This window comes from Taeniopygia guttata, chromosome 2, assembly GCF_048771995.1.
Source record: "Taeniopygia guttata chromosome 2, bTaeGut7.mat, whole genome shotgun sequence".
NCBI classification, from domain to species: Eukaryota; Metazoa; Chordata; class Aves; order Passeriformes; family Estrildidae; genus Taeniopygia; species Taeniopygia guttata.
Genome location: NC_133026.1, coordinates 68,420,446 through 68,441,749, shown reverse-complemented (window position 1 = coordinate 68,441,749; position 21,304 = coordinate 68,420,446). Strand labels below are relative to the sequence as shown.

The window sequence follows — 21,304 nt, the reverse complement described above, 5'->3', positions numbered from 1 at the left end:
CATTAGAAGCAAATGCTGGCTTTCTGTTCTTTTAGGTTATCCTTTGCTTGTAAGGAAAAAACCAGACAGAAATCTGTATTCCAACGTACCTTGAAAGGAGAGTGGCACTCACAGCCAGCTGTGTGACTTTTCAGCGGCTGCACTCGGACTCGGGCATTCCCGAGAACCACGATGTCACAGAGCCCGGAGCTCGCAGCGAAGCCGATCGCTCTCACACGCCCTGCCTATCTGACAGCTGAACACTTCAAGGGCTGCAGCGGGGCTCGTCTCCCGGCCCCGGTGCCGCTCCGAGAAATCATCCCCTCCCTGCTATTAAGCGCATGCTGCCATTATATCTGCACGGCGCGTCACAGCCTGCATGCAGCAGCTGTGGGAAAGCTGCATTTATTTGTACAGGAAGCTTGAGCACAGCACTTCCTACTTCCCATCCGAGACTCGGTTCGGCCGCAGGTGATCCCTGACACCCGGGCACACCCTCACCTCCTGCTCTGGGGCTCCGTGCAGCTTTTAACCACGACTCCCATCCCAGCCCCAACACGGTAAAACTGAGAGCAGCGAGGCTTCAGATGTCACACTCATCAAAGCCCTCCCAAATTAACCTGGCTGGGGAGAGCAGTTTGCATAGCAGCCGGCGTCTGAAACCTCGCTGGCTTCTGCTTGTGAAAAATGTCATGCAAAAAAATGAAAAAAAGTGATATTTTCACGTTGGAGGGGAAGTGACCAAAAAAATCTAAACTCAAAAGTAAAGTACTCGTGTAATTTCAGACATGAGTGTTTAATGATGATGGTGCTCTTCTTATTCTGTCAATGCTAAAATTTCACTCTTTAAGCTGTCCCTGTGTGCAAGAGGGCTTGGGAATCCTGCAGTTCCGTATTCCAGACCTAAGGGTGTGATTCGCAGCAGCCAAGTTGCAGGAGAATATCTAATTGTGCCACATGACACCAAACCCTCAAGAACTTTTCCTGCTGTAGGAAATGCACCACACCCACAGATAAGAAATATAGATATATCAGAGTGCAGAGGGTGCAGAAAAACAGAAGGAAGTATAAATGTTAATCTACAATTTTCTTATGATGAAAAAATTTACTTTGTACTTCATGCAATCATTGCTGGCGTTTTGCCTTCAGTACTTTCCTGTGAAAAATTATATATAGGCATTTCTTCCGGGGTGCATAAAAGCTCACAGCTGAGCTTTTAGTTATTTTCAGACAATTATACCACATCAGATTAATTTAAGGGAAAAAAAAAAAAAAAAAAAAAGCCTGTGCAACTTTAATTCAGCCTCCTTGCTGAATTATTCCTTTATATTACAACTTTGCTTGAATTACCATCATATACTCTTTTCCTCTCAGAATAAGTACAAACCTAGAATTTATCTATTTAGCACTGGATGTTATATGTAATTTTTGATGTAGTTACAATATATATAATTGATACCATTTTATAGATACAATTTCTACAAATTTATATATTATTTATATACATATTTAGGGAGGGAGGGGATAGTAACCAGAAAAAAAAAATAGCTGTTCCAACATGTGGAATCTTGTTGATCCTTATGGTGTTCATCAACAGGGTTACAACAGGATTAGGCAAACTAGAGCCATGTCACATTTACTGCCACTGGAGCTAGCAGAACATTTCCCAGCAGAAGCAGACATATATAGTCTCAGCAGTGGCCAATCCTAGACAAGACTCAAGAAACACTGAGGGCTCAGAGCTATTTTTTTAGGCTCTAGAGCAGTACTGAAAATGTAGAATTCTTTGGAAGACTTTACAAGTAGAAAACTACTCTCCTTCTGTGGTTAGATTTTTATCCTCCATGTTCTGTTCTAGTATGAAATAGCTTGAGCCTCTATCAGTAGTCTCTTCACTACCTTCCCTCTGCTTCCAGCTCCTATATTTTCCTCCTGCAGCTGCCCCCTTTTGCTACTCTGGCTCCATCACACAAATACTTGATAGGCCGCAGATAAAGCTCAGCAGGAAAACTCTTCCTGTTCTCAGCCCCTGTGCTCAGCACCACAGCACATGAACAGCAAAAGGCAATTATCTCAAGGAGAAGAGTGGTGAGAGGGAGGATGAAGGAAATCAAGTCATTCATGCAGGTGTAGGAAAAATAGCAGGGCAATAAGTTCAGAAGCAGAGCAGGGCAGCTGCCAACAGTGGAGTAGCAAAAGTAGCATCTGGTTTGGTACTTAGTCCTTGCTGGCACAACAAAACAAAAACAAGCTTCACTGAAGTAGCCTTCACCAGTGAAGAGACAGAACTACGACAAAGATTAGCCATCTTCTCTTCAGATAAATGATGAGGACACTTTGTATCTGGGAGGGAGAATGTTCTTTTAAACTATGAAAACTAGATTTAGTACATCAAAATGCACAAAAATCTGGAATCTTCAGCTACAAACATCCTATCGTATTTTTATCCCATTTCCTACTGCCTCCATGCAAGTTATAATGTGATTGCATAAACGTGCAAAACTGCTTACAAACAAAATTATTTTCCCTTAGACATCACAAAATTGGTGAGAAAAATTATGTTTCTCGAGACATTTAATTAACTGGAAATGTTAATATATGCTTGTTCCAAGCACTCCACTTCTTGGGTATCAAATCCTAAACTGTGGGGCCTGGATTTACATGCCGGACAACCATTTACTTATGCTCTGTGGACAACTGGCTATACCCCTGCTTCCAGATTCTCTTTGGTATTTGCCCCTACTTGTGTGCTTATCCAGGATCTCCACAGCAAAGAGGAGCTGAAGGTGACGTGGCACTGTGCAGCAGCTCAGGCTATAAGGACTTGAGATGATCAATACTGATGATTCTTTCAATTGCCATCACCAGAAGACGTGAGCTGGACTTTTATGAGCTCTTCTGTCAAAATGATTTCTCTTCCAGCTATACCTCTAGCCCAGGTACTTCACAGTTTCACAGAGGCACATCTTCTTGGCAAGCTAATTTTATGAAGTGTTGTGAGTCATGCTAAAATTGCTACCCAGCTCAAATCCATGAATCTCTTAACCCAGATTGATTGGCTTCCTTTCTGAGCCAACAAATAAAAGAGAAGTTCACATTGTCACACAATTCCAGACAAGACACAAGCTAAGTTCTCCCCATTTGCTTTCTTCTTGGACAGCTATGATATAAAGCACAAAACTGAAAGGGTCCAATTATTTTTTTGGACATGCTTAACTGATGCTTTTATACCTCCGGACTGGGGGAATAGCTGAGCCTTTGAGATGTCAAAATGCAGTATCACTGGAAACTTTTAGTTGAGTTACTAGCCAGAATAAGAGTAAGAATAAGAATAAGAATAAAGGCTGGCATAGTTAATTACTAACATGGCTGTGTCATCCTTGCAGTGACTTGAAATACTTCGGAAATGACTAAGCCACTCTGCATTAACTGAAATTACTAATTAATTTTTGACATAGATAGGTAAAAAAGTAATAGCGTCACCAGTGAAAAGATCACTGACATCCCACAAACAAAATACCATTAACAGCAAAGGAAAACACTGAGTTAGTGTATAACTAAGAGTTCCATTGTAATTCTATGTAAAGAAAATAGGACTAGCTTATGAGGGGGAAAAAAAATAAAATTTGCATTTTTCAACTAACAAAAACCAAATAACCTGAAAAGTAATTGCTATCCATAGGTGTAATATAAAAACGGGTTTTATAACAAGGTTTTTAAAATCAGAGCCTAAATTTAAAAAAATTAATCTTTATCCATTTTACTTAGTGTACATGCAAATAATCAATTTCCCTATAGAAAAAGAAAGTATTGGTAGATGTAAGAGAGAGTTTCACAACAAAAATAGATACTAATGAGTAACATAACCAATGCTGAAAACAAAACAGGAAAGGGTTTTGCACCGGCAGTACAAAATACATATATTATCTGAAGTTGCAAGTGTGACGCCCCTGATGTCATGGACTATTAATAGTTGTCTTCAATGGGAACTATTTTAAAGGGGAATTACACCATAAAAAGTCATTTGTGGTACCTTCATAAACCAAATGTTTTAAAAAGGAATCTCTATTCCATATATGTATGCAATCACACAATGCTAGAAATCAGGTGTCAGTGCAGAAAAATACAGAGCTATGTAATATTTGCATGCAGAAAAGCTTTAATCAGTATAGCTACAAGAAAATCCACAGGACCACATCGTTTCCTGTTTAAATAACCCTATTGTTCTACAATTCTGACTTGGTATGCAAGTCATTCTCTGACAAACCAGGCTTGAAATCTTCCTTAATCCCTTTAGCTAAAACATAAAATTTTATTATTAGTTTTCTATTGGAGTGAAATAAATCAAGATAAATTATTTTAAAGAATAGTATGTGCAATATAAAGAGTTTTTAATTTTACAGTAAAAAAGGGAGTGGGATGGCACACTGTCTACTGAACATTTATGATTATGATCTCAAAATGAGTGGATTTGTCTCAGACACAAACAAGAGTGGTAGGTGACTTACACTCATCCTGCTCCTACGAACAAAGCAAAATGCAATATTCAGTAAACTTTGTTGGAATAGTGGACCATCTCCAAACAAAATCATACGGCTTCCCTAAGTTCTATATTTCTTCTCCATTCGTATTTTTTTCTGTGTTTATACTTTAAACTATCTTTTGGTATTTGATCCATAGAGAACCGTGCTAGAGGGGGAAAAATAAAATAGACCCTCAGCAGAAAACCATGAGAAGTCAGCCTGCTACCCCAGTGGGTGGGTTTCGGGTGCTTAGAAATTTCAGCTTAAAGATCCAGGCCGATGGCTTTGACAGTGTATTACTGGAATTCCAGTGCAACTTGTCTCCTTGGGACCTGGAAGCATCAAAAGAGATAAAGTATATTTGCCCCCACAGCAAAACCTGCTACTGGCAATACCACCAGGAGTGGGCATTTTGCCACTGGCACCAAACAGTTCTGCAAAAAAAGCTCTACAGAAATTTTTGCTTAGGCTAACTCCTTCCTGCTCACTAAGTGCATGAAGAACCAGCCTGCAAGAAGAAAACAAGCTAAGTTGCTATGAGCCTGCCATAAATAAGACACTGATGAGCTGCCAGTGAACAGCAGACATCCAGCCCAGGTGCAGCCAAAGCAGCACCCTCAGCCCAGGGCACGTCCTCAGCCACCTCCTTGCACTTGGGATGCAGGGAAGAGCCAAGCTACTGTCACACTCCCCCTTGACAGTCTCCTGTGACATGAGGCGTGCCAGCCATCATCTCACAAGGCAGCTTTGTCCCTCCCCAGCCACACAGTGGCCATCAATGAAGTGACAGTGCTGCTTCTGGAGACTCTGCTGCCAGCGTCATGGGACACCTCTCAGGCCCAGAGGTCCCCAGCTGGACAGCACATGTAACCCCCTCAAACCAGCACCGCCTCATGAACTGATGATAAAAAATAAACCAAACAGCTTGCTTTGCTCTGATCTTCATGTGTTATACATACAGAAGTGGAGCTGCTCAGTTCTTATGAGCATCAGATAACAGGTGAGACTCTCTAGCTGTAAAAAGAGTAATTTATAAAGCAGCATTGAAGGAACCATACTAAATACACATGAAAGAGGAGACACTGAAGCTGTCCTCTTCTCCAGCCTTCTCTTAAAGTTAGCACACATTTTTAACAAGAGTATATAAAGATTTCATGGGGATAACTTAACGCTCAGATACATTAATTTATTTTCTATTAACTGTGCTTAATAGTTAACTTTAGAGCATGGCACAGACTTTCAATCATGCACAGATTTTTTTTTTTTTTCCTTTTGATTGTGTGCCCAAAATGACACATTCTGTTGATATTAACAAAGTGCTTTGGCAATGTACCTGGAATTGCAGTGATTTCAGACATCAGAATCACCATCAGTTTAAAAATGGAGAGGGGAAAACCATCCTGGCAGCTAACACAGGAACTCTGTAACAGAAGAGGTCATCAACTTGTCCTTTTCATGAGATAAAAATGTGCACTGTTTTCATGTCTCTGATTCTACTGTGTTTCCTGTCCTGCCTCAAGCTCTTAACTGCTTTTTTTTGGAAATATTAAGAGACAGCTTTATTCCTTCCAACCCAAGCCAGTCTCCTAGGTGATGGCTTTGCCTCAGCCTGATGAGACTCTATCTACAGGTTTATAAGACAGGTAGAATTTGGAGGGGAGGGTAGCAGGGGGCACCTAATAATACATTTCAGCCCAGACCTTGTTGATTTAACTAACTTCTGAAGTCAAGGGTGGGCAGGTCAGAGATAGGACAGAGCTGAGGCACTTAATGTTATGGCAATGAAAGCCAACAAGAGGACTTTCACTGACATCTGGCTGAAAGGACAAAGGTGTGGAGTTAATATACACCTTTGAGTCATAACTTTTCTTTCGTATTTAAGTATGACACACACACTTTGCTTTATTTAGGGTGAGAAATAGTTTCCAAGAGGGATTGGAGAGGGGTTACTCCAATGGATTGGCTATGCAGGGAAATAATGGAGCTGAAGAATACCCATAGGAGAAAACCAAGAACATGTCCCTCTCTCCCAGCATCCCTCTCCTTACTCACCTTCCAGGAAGGGTCTCCATGCCATTTCAATCTTTCTACAGTCTCCTTTCCCTACCAGAATTTACATCTCACCTATTTATGATGAGACCAAATATGAAAAGGTTTGTCCAGATCCAAGTTTTTCTCAATTGAATTCAATCATGTGATCAGATAACACAACTAATCATTTCTAAGGATTTCAGCCTCTCAGTGCACCACAGCAGGGCTCTTTGAGTGATCCTGTCTTCTCCCTGCTGCTTCAGGCTGGCCACCTTTGTAATGGCAGCATCCAACAAGGACACAGTACCACTTCCCAGATGAGAAGCAGCAACGTGTTAAAACATGTGCAACTGTTTGCTGATGGCATTCTTATCACAATGCAGCTGTAGTAACAAAATCCAAGATTGCTTCACATTCTCGTTAGGATAGTGATAAAACTTTTTTCTCTCCTCTGCTCAGAGCAGAGCAGACAGCAATTACAACAATCTCCTTGAAAGGACACCTTTAACACACATCAGCTAGCAAGCAGTTGTTAAATTCAACAATCCCAAAATGAGGATAGTGGGAGCTCAAAACCAAGCACCATTCCTTGCTTGCTGCAAGTGACGTAAGGATTTATTCAGTTGCACTGAAATAATTTGGGAAGGGTTTACTTAATCTTTATTTTTGTATCTGTTGCAATCATCTGCCAGGTAACTTCATTAAAAATAGGTGCTTTTAACCTAGTAATTTGTGTAAGATTCTTATAAAATTAGGGTTACCCAGCTGGGCAGAGAGAATCTCTAGGAAAAGAAACCTGAGTTTTACAAGACTGATCAGGGGCAGGAGGGCAGGAGACATACCAAAACCTTTGGTTTTCCAAACACTGCTAAAATCCAAGCAAATAGTTTTCTGCTTCAGTACTATCTGCGGTCATTGAAGAAATTACAAGTGAACTCATCTTTTTGTTAAGCTTGACTTCATCTTTGAAAAGCCTCTGGCTCCACTTAACTGCCCTATACTCATCACAGAGAAATTTAAACAGATCATGTAGTTCCTCCAAGTTTTGATTTTATACATGTATATATATTTCCTGGCATATGACAAGACACAGTCAGGGCAAAATGCATCAATAAATCTGTTCCCACAGAGAATTACTTTGCATTATACAATATAAACAAAGCTTTGAAGTGTGAACTCTGAATTTTTAGTGTCCATGAGTTCTGTCTTACAAGGTGAAGAAATCTGTTCAGTGACCTCTGTGAGTAAATTTTTATAAACTACATTTTTCCTTACATTATCTTTACATATCCTTACATACTCTCTACATGCTTGCAATTTATGTATCTTGGGAAAAACAATATCCTAAATCACAGGGAATGGAAACGCTGCATTGTGGAATAAGAGAAAGTGGCATTAGACAAAAGGAGAAACAACTGGCCTACTTGCAAGTAAGAAATCCTGACACCTCTCTCACTTACCAAATGAGCAAAGCTAGGTCAGATCCCACCTGCAGAAGGCAGTTGGGAAGAAACTTCCAGGATCTTGAAATCTGCCAAGGGGGTGTGAGGGAACATGAAGTTTAAGGAAGAACTTAACACATAAGGATTGGTGGATGAGAGGCTGGACATGACCCAATAATGAACACTTGCAGCCCAGAAAGAGAATTGTATGCAGGGCTGCATAACAGGAGCCATGGCCAGCAGTGTGAGGGAGGGGATTCTCCCCCTCTCTGCTCTCATGAGACCCCACCTGGAGTGATGCTTGCCCGTCTTGGGTCCCACACACGAGAAGGCCATGGACCTGCTGGAGTGAGTTCAGAGGAAGACCACAAAGATGATCAGAGGGCTGGAGCACACCTCCTATGAAGAGCAGCTGAGAGAGTTGGGGCTGTTCAGCCTGGAGAAGAGGAGGTCCAGGGAGACTTTACAGCACTTTCCAGGGACCTACACGGGAGCTAGGAAGAAACTTTTTACAAAGGCAAGTAGTGACCAGTTAAGGGGGAATGGCTTAAAACTGAGAAATTTAAATTAGATATTAGGAACTGGGGGTGGTAAAACCCTGGAAGACATTGCCTAGCAAGGTGGTGGATGCCCCATTCCTGCAAATGTTCTAGGTCAGGTCAGATGTGGCTCTGAGAGATCTCATCCAGATGTCCCTGCCCATTGTAGGGGAGTTGTACTAGATGGGTCCCTTCAATCCAAAATACTCCATCAATCTCACACAGGTCAAAGGCAGGGAAACCATTTGACTCTCCTGAATATGAAATTAGCAGCATGAAGAGACTGAGCATAACACTCTCCATTCTTTCTGGGTTTGGTTCATGAATAGAGTACATTTCCTATACTGAAAAAAAAGCCAGTGAAAGGGAAGAAGAATCACACACACTTAAGAATATTTCAAACATTGCATGAAAAAGCACCAAGACCTTTTAGCTTTGTATATCTTCATGGCTTTTTGAACAACATAAACAAAAACATGACAAACAGCACTTTTCTATAGCCTTGCAGAGAACAAACTCAGTGTCAGAATCCAGACACGTAGCATCCCCAGCACCCCTGTTGATGATCACAAACATCTCACCAGGCTCTGGGCATCCCAGGGAGCAAGCTGCCACAGGCTTCAGCTGGGAAAGCAGCACGAAGCAGCTCTCTGGGCTGAAAAAAATGGAACAAATAGGCTGCTTCCTACTGAGCAAACCTCAGAGTAATTATACAGCACAACTTGGTAAGAACAAAGAAACCCCACCTGAGATCTTCTTGAAATATGGTGATCATCACACTATGCCACGGAAACAGGATTTACAACAATGGCTTCTTGCCTTTGGGTTAAAAATAGTATCAGATTGTGATGTGAGGTGTAGCTCTAAAACTTGTATGTGGAAACCGAATTTGGACAGCAGGAGAGCATAGCTTATTTCAGCTATGGATTTATTCCTGATAATATTGGTTTAAGGATTTGAAGAATTTCTGGCTGTTCTGTTAAATTTTTATTTAAGGATAATTGTTTCTCTTTCCCCAAGGAAAATGACAGGAAATATGAATCAAGACTGTTCAAAAACTAAAATAACAACTTCCTTTGTCCTTACTGATAACATTTTTGGTTTTGTGACCTGAGTGGGTATTTGTGAGTGTGTTTACTGTGTGAAATCTTTTCCCAATTAATCATTATTTTGATGCAATATTTTGCATAAAGCCAACAGTGGATCTTTTGTGTAATTTCTTTTGTTGTCAGTAGGACTAGGAAGGAGAGGAGAGAACTGAAAAGCACGTAGGAAGAATAAATAAAATTAATATTTTACAGGAAGTCAGATGTTCTCTGGATGTTCTGCTGCAGTTAATTTCCACTAAACACAGCAGAGTATGACAGGAATGAAGATAGTGATGATGAAGGAAAAATTCCAATAATGTGCTTTCATTCTTTGAATGTCTTTCCAGAGAAGTTGCTTCAGCTTCCTTTAAATGGCAACAAGTGTGCAATAATTTTTTTATCTCTTAGTGATAACTCAAATGTACAACACTCCACATACCAAGATGTTTTGAGTTTCAATACTATTATGGGCCACAAGGCCCATCCATCACTCTGTCTAGACCACACAAAGTCTGTTATTGGCACTGTATAAAGGTTTAAGATTCTCTCACATTAAAGCATCCCTAAACTAACAATAGGATCTTTGCTCTCGACACCATCCATTGCCAAACAACTTTATTTTTTTCTACTGTAAAAAGATTCCAAAAAGCTTATGAATTTAAAATAATGAACACTTGTACAAATGTTTCCAGCATGTTGCTGAAAAACAGTCAGTGAGTAAATTATTTTCCTCACTCAGAAGGCTTTGCAAACCATGTTTTTCCCCAGGAATGGAGGTTTATTAATTTGGCAGATTTTATGCTCCAAACTCGTATGTGAAGAAATGGTTGAGTAGTAAAACTGACAAAGCTTGGTTTTGAAGGATTTGTGTGCTTTAACACTACTAAAACAATAACCATAGTTCCCTGGTATTGTTTCTAAAGTGCCCCTGGAGCAGTCATAAACTGCACTGCCCCACATGCACACTGATTAGTGAGTGTTGTATGTGATGCTGGTTTTTTGACTGGATGTACCAGAAAATGTACAACAGGGGAGTCCTGTCTGCCTTTTTACATCGATGGCTCAGAAACTTGTCAAGCATATCAGCAGACAAATAGTGTAATCCACATGAGCTCTATTTCCCTAAGAAATTCAGTTAAGCAGGAGACTTAAATCAGCTCAAACCTTTAAGGATTAGACTGATAATTTCACAAAATCATAGCAAAAGTCAGGGCAGTTTACTGGGTACCCTTCAAACGTGTGGCTATGTACAGCCTTTCAGTTTCATTATACACAGTAGGAAGTAAAGAGGAAACACTTTCGTTTTACATGCTGGTTTTGACCGTTGGAAGTCAACTTCAGGAGTTTTGCAATAGGTTTTCCAGCTCTTTAACAAAAAACACCTGGAGCACAGATAAAAGGTTTAGAATTTTTCCTTCTTCTTTTCTATGCTTTGCCACAAATACCCTCTGACCTCGGAAAAGCACAGTAATTTTATCACCTCTAACACCATAAAAAACTCCACAACCTTACTTACTTGTATACAAACTATACAACACATGCCTCAGCTGTCCTGTATGCTTTGTTACAGACTGTTAAGTGTCTTCAAGAGCAAAGCAGTGAAACACAGACTGTTAAATGTCTTCAAGAGCAAAGCAGTGAAACACAAATTTTCAAAGGGAAATCCAGAATTAATTAAAAGATGAAAAGTTAGTCCCTATAAAAATAAATTTTCTAGTGAACATCACTGATCTGATGTAGTATATTTGTTTGGAAGATAATACAAATGATCATTCAAACAATACAAAGTGTCTACATGTGTTACCATCAATCTTGCCAAACTAAGGTAGAAGAGATAAATGCCATATACATTCTACCTGCCAAAATACTAGATGCTAATACAAAATAAATACAGAATGCCTGCAGAGGAGCCAAGAGGCCACTGATACCTCTCATTTCTGAATCTCCTCCTGTATTCTTCCTCCCACCTTCCCACTATCTTCCCTTTGACTCATGCCCTTTCTATCTTGTTATCTCAGCCACACAAAATGTTTGGCAGACAGTTCCTAAAACTTCCTGCACTACCTGTCTGAAACCTGTCTGAATCTACTCTAAAAGTCTAAAATCTTTTCACCTTTTCTTCAGAACAGTTACTTCCATAAGTAAGCAAAATCCCAAATATCCCACAGTGAATATGGCACTAGCTTATGATTTTTTTTTTGTATCTGTAGAAATATATAATATGCTCCAGTGTGCTTGACCTTGTTTTTGCCTTAAAGGCCTTCTTGTGAAATGTGTTGGGCAAACAATTTTTCCTCTAGTATTTACATCTGGGTTCCTGTGCTACTGCAAATGTAATGTGCATGACCATGACATTTTAATGTTTGTTATTAATGTGTGCATAGGATTATCAGAAGGCAACTCCTTCAGGTAACACCTATTTGACAATTACTAGCTGCTAATACTTCTACTTTTAAAAATAATGATAAGAGGCTGTACTTTGTGATACTATAAATTAGCTTGGTATCTATACTTTTTATGTTAGAGGTTTTCTGTACCCTACTTCGGACTGCAGTCCCCCTGCAAGGCATCACCCAAACACACTGTCACAGAGTTCACAGTCTGAGTTGCAGTGAGAGAGAACCAGAGGAAGAGTTGTGAAATAACACAAAAATCAAGGCAGGAAGAATGTGACAGGAAGAAGATACAAGATACCTTTGTACACAATGAAATCAGTCTGAACATCTGACATTTCTTCTTCAGCCTCCTTTCCTCCTCATCAAGAAAATAAACAGCTGCAATTCTTGACCAGCATTAACTAGTCATCACTGTTGGCTAGCCACTGGTACAAGTCATAGAGGAAACAAAGAAGCTGAAAGAAGAGATGTTTCCCTTATGAATAATAAGGCAAGGTGCTTTTTTTTATAGATGGGCCCACATAAAAATTCCTAACAACACAAGGAAGGATGACATCGATGGCAGAAGACAAGGGAGTAACAGTGAGTAGTGAAGGGGCAGAAAGGTAGAGAGGAAAAGCAGCAATCCTCCCTGCTGAAAGGTTGTGGGTGAGAGGGTTCTCAGTGCAAGCTACAGGCCGGTGCAAGGACTGAGCAAAGAGCTGAACAGCCACAGCCAGCACCACAGGATGTTTGATGGTAACACCTAATGCCTGAAAAACACTCGCAACAAAACCACATATTTCCTTTCACTGTTTCCAGAATTGGTCATTTTGTCACTAAAAAAAAAAAAAATCCCCAAAACAACAACAAACTTTTTCAAGATTTTATCCATTGGCCAGGACACTGTTCCAGATTTAAGAGCCCCATGAAGCACTCATCCATCTGTTATCTTGAACATTTTATCACAAAGCTGACAGTCTTTGCATGGAATTAAGTGAATAATTCCTGGGAGATTTCCCCCCTTTTCAGCTTTTCCTAGTTCATCCACCAACCACCTCTCCACCTGCCCCCTCCCCCTCAAAAATCCTCACTGTTTCAGACAGGTCTGGGAAGAACCTGTTTTAGTAATCAGTAGGGTGCTCCAATTACTTCATCATGACACAAATATTGCCAACACCTCAGATGCGGAGGTGTTTCTGGCAGAGTCTGTGTTTTGCCTTGTAGCCTTCCTCCACAATGGGAGTCACCTTAATAAAAGAAGACATTTTGCTGACATGCACAACTGAGAGGAACTTTCCCTGTCATTTGTAATTGGAGCCCCAGTAACTGGTTGTCCTGAAAAATGATACAAGGAAACTATTCTAAGAGGGATTAGCTCTTACTTAAGAGATAGAAACAAAGCAGAATGTTTAAATGCCATGAAATCAAGGTGCACTCCACAGACCACTCTGGAAGAACAGATCTATGTGGATCAGCTTCCTGAAAAACAGACATAGAAGAATGCAGAGACCAGGCTCTAGAAAGCTCCTGTTTGTCTGTCTGTCTCTGGGGTTGGCAGTAGCCAAGCAGACAGGTGAGCCCCTGACTCAGCCCTCTTGCGGTGCCACACAAAGCTTCGCCTTTTCTCCGATACAAAGTTCCAAGCCCTGATGACAGTCAGCAAGGGATCAACTATCCCAGTCCTTAGCTAGACATGTTTCTCTTTTCCAAGTCCGTTTGACCGTTTAATTATCATGAATGCTGTCTTTATCAAGCCTGCTTCCAGTCAAGTGGCAGATTCCATACGACTCAATACTGTCTGCCACAGTAATTGAAACTCATAAAGCATGTGCAGAGCAGTACTCTGCTCCCCTGAATCTCAGATCATTCTTGAGCATTGCCTTGCCATGATTTTAGACACCAGGAAAGATTTTTGCTTTTGAGAAACATATGAGCTCCAGAGCTCCTCCTCCATTTCCACCTCTACTTCCAAGTGAGAACAATTATTCCATTTTGCCAGCCTGACCCAACTGAACAAGCTCTCCTCTTTTTCATATACATCTGTTTTTCAGTCCCTTCCCCCATATTGACACCCACTACAAGAAAACAGTAGTGGCCGATTTGTGCTTCCTGCAGCTGTTCAGCCTCTTCTGGGCTGTGCTACACTTGTAGACTTCCTCTCAGGACAACTGTTCCATGTTAGGTAAAACTACAGTAAAATAAGAAATGGCTGACAGAGGGGTCTGGCCTGAAATTCAAAAGGTTCACACAGCATGTTATCAACATCTGAAGTGTTGGACAACCTTTAGTCAGGTATTTTGATAATACAGTTGCATTATTTGTCTTAATATCATGCACGAAACAAACCTGATGTTATCTAATGAGCTTTTCAACTTCTGCAAAAGGCAAAATCACTAATGCATACCAGGACTGTGTGTGAATTTCCAATAAGGTTTCCAAGAGGCAAAAACTATGGTGATAAAAGCCCTCTGCTTCTGTATGCTACCTCCTTCAAAGAGCTGCTGAGCACAGTGCTAAATGAACATGGCTATGAGGTCACCTGAAAACCAGCTCTGACCAGTTATTCAGTGGTTCTTCAAGAACAAAATAAATACTGAACATTTCAAAACGCAGGTCATAGTTATTATTTACCCTAGCTTAAAAGGGGAATAGTCAATAAAATAGAAGACTACTTAGTCAAAGCTATTGCAGTAAAAAAATCACAGAAAACATTAAAGAGAGAATGCAAATTAAGAGCTGTGATAACTGGATAGTGTCTGGCATTAGCAGGCTGAAGAAAAACACATGTAAAAGATGAATAATGTCTGAAAAGAAGTGCAATTAGGACCAGCTATCACGGGATTTAACACATTATCTCATCAGACTACACCAAACAGGTTCATGAGGATCTTTGTTAACTGAAATCAGATAGATGCTGCTGAAGGAGGAAGTTATTGGTGTTGCCAGTGACTCACTTGCAGGATAAATGCCTTTCCAATCCAGAGCACCAAACTACACAAAACTACACTTTAACTTTTTGGTTGTTTTTCCACACTGACCATAGCTTGCTCACTAAGTGTTATTCACTCCTCTTTCTGCCTTTTTATTTTGCTCTGCATTACAATGTGTGGGATAATGTTGTTAAACAATCACATTTGTGAATGTTAGGAAAAAGTATCCTTTTGAAATAATTCAGTGGGAATCAGAAGAGGAGTTGCATACAAGGACCAAAGATGATTTCATCCCCTCCAAAACTGTGACTCGTCAGGAGAGCTTGAATTTCCCTTTTGATGCAACTATATGCCAGTCTCAATTTTAAAGATCTCAGTAGAGCTACTGCCTCTGCATTCTTTTAAACTATTGTGAAGAAATATGAACACAAAAATATCTATTTTTATATCAATATTCTAAAGGCACAAAAGAGGGACTCTAGTTTTGTCCTCATGATTTATACTGTCAATAGAAAGCTTTAATTAAGTTACAGTAATATTATTCAGTTGGATTTGGGTTTTTTTGTATAGCAAACATGTGAGCTATAAATCTCAAGAAACAAAAAAAAACTATTTAGCTGTAGGCACTTTTGTATCACCAGCAGGCTTAGGTATGCTTTCAACATTTTGTCTGTTCAATGCTAATGGCAATGGATTAGGCAGATTAGATATGCCTACCAGTGCAGTTCCCCGATAAATTACAGGCTTTCTATCCTCAGCAGGCTCTCAATAATTCCATTTTCTGTAGAAATGAAAATGTGTCTTTGGAACAAAAGAAAGCACTCAGTCTTCCAGCCATTCACAGAAAGTTCTGCTGGTATACAGCCATATGTCAAAGCATGCCTACTGTTCTGTAAGTCACCCTGGGAAGAGGAGGACTAATGAAGCCTGGTTTCCTACAGAATCATGTCCCACATTTAGTGCCCACAGTGTAATGCAGTGTCTGAGCCCCCCAGTGCAACACAGCTGTATTGCCTATGCTCCCTCACAGCAATCTTGCACAATCCCTGAACTGCTCCATCACACACATCTCTGCCCAAGTGTTCCCCCACAGCATTTCTTCACTGCCTTCTCTCCACACCCTTCCCCTTCCTAGAGTTACCGCACTCGTCCTTCCTCCTTCCCAGCTCCTGCCAGCCTAGTGCTGCATCTGTACTGATGGGTGACCAGCAGCAGCTGAACATAACGAGCTAGACCTGAACTCTGTCTCCTCCAACCTGGCAGGAACAACAACAAATTGGGGGCTGAATCCAACACCATTAGAAGGAACATGGACAGACAAAGGGATACATAGGGTGGTTACACACACTGTGTTTTCTATGAAAGCAGAAAATCTAGTCTCTTGAAAAGGCTGCTGAGATGCTTCTTGGTGCTTCTTTTCAGGGAACACATCAGCATGACAGACTTACCAGAAAATTCACCCTTCAAAATGTCCTGAGATAATTATTTTCATTGCACAACTTCTGCCTCTGAGAATTTATTCGCACAGCTAAGTCAAAGAGAGAAAATAGCCAGTAAGTGTTATTAAGTTTTATGCATTTTATTGAAGCCAATAAGAAGCTATCCAAGATCAGTGCTGCTGCCTCAGACTGAGGTTCTCAGCCCTATCTTCCACCTACAGAAAGGCCTTGGGATGACAGAACAGGATGCACTATGCAATTCCTCAAAAAATATGGACTTGTGGCAAGCTGTTCAGTTTCCTCTAGCTGTGAGATATCAGAGCTGTATCAGCAAGAGATTTAGCAAGGTTTTGGCTGCTGTGTTATAAGAGAAATCTCAACAGCAGTCAGACAGTTTTTGTATGTGTATTTTTAAATTGTGTCATGGATTCTAAAGCAAAATGTGCTCTACGGAGGAAATGTGCAATTGGAAAAAGTATGAACTCTTGGCAAAACAAACATGGATAGTTGGGGAAGTCCACAGGATCCAGCCTGTCTTTGTGAATCTGTGGACAGGCTTAGTCCCATGAAAACGAAATAAAGAGCATAAGTGGAAAGATAGGGACACAGTCATGGGTACACTGTGTCTGTATGCTTTGCATTGGAAAAAGGGTTATTTTTTACCACCACCCACATAAAATTTCCCACTTCCAGCTAACTTCTCAGCTGAAAACTGGGAAATATCAATTATAGATAATGGGTAGAGAAAAATATATCTGCATACCTATCACAGGAAAGTATTTAGCTGTGATAACAGTCGCCAACACCCACCTTCTGACATTATGAATAAGCTGCATTTATAAGAAAAGCTATTAACATTAATTATATTGCTTATATGGGTTACTAAATATCTTTGGGTTTTATAAACTTCATCAAAACCATAGACCTCTTCAGCATTCCCACACCTACTGGTATACAAAGTAATGGGAATTGGTTTGGCCCCATTATCACCATTTTCAATTGGGGTATTTCTAAGTTAGGGTCTAGCATTAACATTTCACTTTCTTCCCTTCCTTTTCTTTCACTGCCTCTCTACAATCCAGGTAGATATTACATTTTCCTCTAGCAAGAGCCATGCCTTTGGAGAATGATATAACTTGTTATAAACTAAAAGAGGCATTGAGGCAAATAATACTATATATGAAAGAGGATTACCCACATTTGTTAAAATTCCCAGTCCCCACATTTGCTAAAATTCCCAACAGAATTTCTTTCATCAGAAAGACAGAGTTCTAAATGTGCTTTTAATTCTTGATTTTTTTGTTATGATTAGGCTTGGCATAATTACTTATTTACAAAATGTCAAAATTACACATTTCATTAATTTTTTTAATGTTTTTACCAGAAATAGTGTCAAATGCTGCCTGCAACAAGTTTTTGTTTCAGAATTTATGTAATACAGAACTAAATTATTCTCCTTCAAAGAATCCTGTCCTCAGACAAGTTATCATTTTAGAATTATTCGATTCTTTTAAACATAAGTCTTTATCTTCTAATAATGTGAAATACATTAATCTTTCCTGACTCTATTTGTCACAATTTAGTTTCCTCCTGATGTGCTGCAATTCTTGGCAATTATTTGAATCTTGCCCTAAAACCTAGAATTGAAAAACCTAAAAATATTACAATACATTCTTTCAAGTAGGAATTACATATATGTATATATTAAGTCACATTAGCAAAAAATCAGTAGAGCTAGGAAATGAGCAGAATCACAGTATTTCACTTTCTATTTTTTTATTCAGACAAAGCCTACTCAAATAGAGCTAACCATAACACAGAAGACTGAAATATTTTTTAGATGCATTTTGTTCTTTTCCCTGAGCATTCAGTCTATTAAGCTTAGTGCCAACACAGGTTCTCCTTAAATCCTAGACTGCACTCATGGGATAAACTGCTGGTTATATCAAAGGCATCTTCTCGTTGCCAAAGCATTTGATACCTGGCTGGCATTTTCCCTAGGCAAGTGTGCTTTGCAAGCTCTATGAACTGTGTTGTAGCTTATGCTATTTTGGTTCTATGATAGTTAGAAGCAGCAGCTGAGACAGATCCAAGCCTGTCAGCTTCTAATCTAAGTCACCACGCACATCATGCTTCATCAGTGATGAAAAATAGAAATATAGCATCCGGACACATCTTTGGCTATACACTGTCCAGAAGACATTTTAATGAAGTCTGATGTCCATAGCTCAAATTCACTTTGTGTGCAGCAAACTGAACTATACAGACAGTGCATTCATCCTCAAAGAAAACTGAAATTACTTTGATTCTGGTAATTGTTAGGTCTAATATTAGCAGTGTTTGAAGAAAGAGAGCTATGCTATCCTCCATGGAATCACTTCAAGGCACCTCAGCAAGATGGATAAAACTAAATGCTACTGCCCCAAGGATGAGAAGAAGCTGTCCTCATTGCCGTGCCAGCAATATTAGGAAACAACAGCAGAGCAGGGGTATGGGTAGGGCAGAGGTGATAGGAGTGGGGTTATAGTTGGTAGGGAAGTTGTTGGACTGCAGTGGAGAAAGGGTGAGGACACAAAAGAGGTCTGGAGGGATTCCCAAATGTCCCTAGGGAGTGGGTACCAGCAACGAGTTAGAGGGTTCTGAGAGGGGTAGAATGTTTAGGAGCAGTCAGGGATGATTTGTGCTTGTAGCAGGTTTTCTTTGCCTCCTTTCCCCCTAATCTTCCCCACTCCTCCTCACAGTCTGACCTCAGTACAGCAGATCCCTCAGCCTATTGCTTTTCAACACTGTATCTTCTTTCCCTATCTTTTCCACTGGCAAGCAAAGCACCCCGATTCCACCTCCATCACTCTGACATACCATTCTCCAAATACTCTCTTTCTCCCATTTCCCCCAAGAGCTTCTAGCATGTAAGAGCAATTAAGTGAGCTTGATGGGACTCGGAGGAGAAAAAATTATAAAATGGACCACAATGTTATTTCCTTGCTCTCTTTGCAAGCTGTTCTGGTCAGTTACCACTTCACTCAACATCAGTAAGAATCTTTTCTGACTAGGAAAGATTCCTTCTTGTAAATTCATAGCCCCCTTTTGAACAATGGATATTTTGACTCACCAAGTCTTAGGAACCTGAAAGAAAATCCAGATGGGAACAGATCACTCTGATCTTGAAACAGTTCAAATAGATCTGCTCTTGGGCCCACTACATCATTACATTTCTTTACTTCCAAAAATTTCACTTGGAGGCAGAATGTTTTGTACAGAACACCACCACCAAGGGCTAAAAATAAGTTGCATGTACCTGTGACTGGAAACAGTACATCAGGGCCAGGAAAAGACAAGAAAGTGGGGAATGTTTGACAGACAAAGAACGTGTCTCAAATAAAATTACCCTGCTGCTGCAAACACTATTTAAGACAGAAAAATCTCCACTGGCTTCTAGAACATTAGTCCCACAAATAAACTATCTCCCAACCTTTAATTAAAGTCTCATTTTCTGCTTTGATGATTGACTTGCTATTGGGAAAAAAAAAAGCCTGTCGGAATCTGTGGGTATTGGTGATTCCGAGATTGTAGAAAGTCTGTGTCTTTCTGCCCCGTTGCCAAAGAAGAAGCCATAGTTCGTCTGTGCTGGTTTCAAGGTTGTTTATTCTTGCTTATCTATAACATGTTCTGCTGCCCTGCCGCAGGTCTGTCCTGCAGGGCAGCGTGCGGGGCTCTGTCCCTCAGTGGGATGGTACAAACATTATATACCAGAAATTACGTGTACTATATTTACAATAATGTGCCAATATCTGTCATCTACGTTGAACAGTGTGTCCCCAGCCTAAACCAATAGAAAAATGCCAACATCACCAAGAACATGGAGGTAAGGAAGAAGAAGGAGGAAGAAAAGGATCAGGCCCTCTTTCCTCCATCTTAGAACTCCTGACCCCCCTGTACAAAGTAAAACCCCCCTGTACAGGTGTTAAAACCCCCCTGTACAATACTAAAAATTTTTACCCTCTAATTTGTGACTACTTTTACTATACCATCTAACCCTCTGTGACTGCTTGTTCCACCTTTAAAGTTGGTAATTCATTCCATGGTTCAAACTCAAAATCACAGCTGTTTTCTGCTGTTTGCCAGGGTCTAAAATGCTTCTGACCAAGGCCTGGAACCTCTGAAAATGTCTGAGGGACATTTTGAGTTCCGACAAATGCCCTTTATTTTTCTAAATAAGCAGCCCACTCATTGTTCTCTACAAAGTCTACACTTGAAACAAGTGTACAGTTGTGTCTATGTAAAAGCTTTACATTTGAAAGCACAGTCATACTAATTTTGTTTCATAATTTCAGGCTTCCCTCTGACAATAAAAAAATTATGCTACCTAGAGTGATGTAAATTGGGTACCATAATAACTAATTCAATTTTTAATGTCTCTCCCTTTCTCTAATATCAATTACCTTCTGCAACACCACAGTGTTCTTGAAAAACACTCAAACAAATTATGCACAAGAACGACTATACAAGGAAAAATCAAGAAGATATATAAAAAAATATATCTGACTACAAAGACTGTGTAAACCAAGACTACTGTTCCCCTACAGCTTATAGAGTGGTCTTCTTTTATGATGGGTTTTTTTTTCCCATCAGCATAGAGTAGGTTTTATAGTTCCTCCTCTCCCCCCAAATGGCATCAACTAACACTGGAATAAATACACTCAGTCTACATATCAGCCAGTGTAAGATGGCAAAGCCTTTTCAGGCTGCACTAGAAATTCAGACCAGCTAAGAATCATTTTTGACATTCATGAAACATATAATGTTTGGTCCTTTTTTGAAAAGCAAGTTCAAGGTTTTTGAAAAACACTTCCAAAGAAGCATAGTGACATTTTACATTCACGTCTGCATACAGCAATCACGTTTATTAGACTGCAAGGCAGACTTGGGCTTCATAATATAGGGGCTATTATAAA

At 40.0% G+C, this 21,304-nt stretch overlaps 1 protein-coding gene across 2 annotated transcripts in view; it reads right to left on the bottom strand.

Annotated features, from left to right (window-relative positions):
• RNF144B (ring finger protein 144B) overlaps positions 1 to 21,304 on the bottom strand; it is a 96,616-nt gene that overhangs the window by 53,538 nt on the left and 21,774 nt on the right. The window contains exon 1 of one of the 2 annotated variants that reach the window (XM_030265559.4): positions 90 to 350. The exons of the other annotated variant lie outside the window; for it this stretch is intronic. The gene's annotated coding sequence lies outside the window, so the exon portion shown is untranslated. Of the gene's footprint in view, positions 1 to 89; positions 351 to 21,304 lie in introns of those variants that run through there. 2 annotated transcript variants of the gene reach the window in all.